Here is a 2,235-nt window from a genome sequence, read left to right on the forward strand (position 1 = left end):
ATGTAATAAGCTTGTTATTCAAGATAGAGCAACGTTTTAACGAACTGAAACACTGTTTCTCTGTGAATTCAGTTAGTTCCCAGTCGCCTGCTCTTGTACTATGTGTACTTTTCAAGATTTATCAAAATTTGGTGAGCCGAATCTGAGTAACATGGTGAATTCGGTTAGTTCCCAGTAGGCCGCAATAGTAATAAGTGGACTGTTCGGGATATAGAAAAATTTTCACGAATGGAATCAAAATTTCTAGGCGAATTCAGTGAGTTCCCAATGGGACATGCTTGTATGAGTTTGCTTTTCAATATAGAGCAACATTTTGTGGAACGGAATCTAAGTATCATGGTGAATTCAGTAGGTTCCCAATAGGATTCGCATGTAATAAGCTTGTTATTCAAGATAGAGCAACGTTTTAACGAACTGAAACACTGTTTCTCTGTGAATTCAGTTAGTTCCCAGTCGCCTGCTCTTGTACTATGTGTACTTTTCAAGATTTATCAAAATTTGGTGAGCCGAATCTGAGTAACATGGTGAATTCGGTTAGTTCCCAGTAGGCCGCAGTAGTAATAAGTGGACTGTTCGGGATATAGAAAAATTTTCACGAATGGAATCAAAATTTCTAGGCGAATTCAGTGAGTTCCCAATGGGACATGCTTGTATGAGTTTGCTTTTCAATATAGAGCAACATTTTGTGGAACGGAATCTAAGTATCATGGTGAATTCAGTAGGTTCCCAATAGGATTCGCATGTAATAAGCTTGTTATTCAAGATAGAGCAACGTTTTAACGAACTGAAACACTGTTTCTCTGTGAATTCAGTTAGTTCCCAGTCGCCTGCTCTTGTACTATGTGTACTTTTCAAGATTTATCAAAATTTGGTGAGCCGAATCTGAGTAACATGGTGAATTCGGTTAGTTCCCAGTAGGCCGCAGTAGTAATAAGTGGACTGTTCGGGATATAGAAAAATTTTCACGAATGGAATCAAAATTTCTAGGCGAATTCAGTGAGTTCCCAATGGGACATGCTTGTATGAGTTTGCTTTTCAATATAGAGCAACATTTTGTGGAACGGAATCTAAGTATCATGGTGAATTCAGTAGGTTCCCAATAGGATTCGCATGTAATAAGCTTGTTATTCAAGATAGAGCAACGTTTTAACGAACTGAAACACTGTTTCTCTGTGAATTCAGTTAGTTCCCAGTCGCCTGCTCTTGTACTATGTGTACTTTTCAAGATTTATCAAAATTTGGTGAGCCGAATCTGAGTAACATGGTGAATTCGGTTGGTTCCCAGTAGGCCGCAGTAGTAATAAGTGGACTGTTCGGGATATAGAAAAATTTTCACGAATGGAATCAAAATTTCTAGGCGAATTCAGTGAGTTCCCAATGGGACATGCTTGTATGAGTTTGCTTTTCAATATAGAGCAACATTTTGTGGAACGGAATCTAAGTATCATGGTGAATTCAGTAGGTTCCCAATAGGATTCGCATGTAATAAGCTTGTTATTCAAGATAGAGCAACGTTTTAACGAACTGAAACACTGTTTCTCTGTGAATTCAGTTAGTTCCCAGTCGCCTGCTCTTGTACTATGTGTACTTTTCAAGATTTATCAAAATTTGGTGAGCCGAATCTGAGTAACATGGTGAATTCGGTTGGTTCCCAGTAGGCCGCAGTAGTAATAAGTGGACTGTTCGGGATATAGAAAAATTTTCACGAATGGAATCAAAATTTCTAGGCGAATTCAGTGAGTTCCCAATGGGACATGCTTGTATGAGTTTGCTTTTCAATATAGAGCAACATTTTGTGGAACGGAATCTAAGTATCATGGTGAATTCAGTAGGTTCCCAATAGGATTCGCATGTAATAAGCTTGTTATTCAAGATAGAGCAACGTTTTAACGAACAGAAACACTATTTCTCTGTGAATTCAGTTAGTTCCCAGTCGCCTGCTCTTGTACTATGTGTACTTTTCAAGATTTATCAAAATTTGGTGAGCCGAATCTGAGTAACATGGTGAATTCGGTTAGTTCCCAGTAGGCCGCAGTAGTAATAAGTGGACTGTTCGGGATATAGAAAAATTTTCACGAATGGAATCAAAATTTCTAGGCGAATTCAGTGAGTTCCCAATGGGACATGCTTGTATGAGTTTGCTTTTCAATATAGAGCAACATTTTGTGGAACGGAATCTAAGTATCATGGTGAATTCAGTAGGTTCCCAATAGGATTCGCATGTAATAAGCTTGT

The sequence above is a fragment of the Rattus norvegicus genome, chromosome 5 (assembly GCF_036323735.1).
Source record: "Rattus norvegicus strain BN/NHsdMcwi chromosome 5, GRCr8, whole genome shotgun sequence".
NCBI classification, from domain to species: Eukaryota; Metazoa; Chordata; class Mammalia; order Rodentia; family Muridae; genus Rattus; species Rattus norvegicus.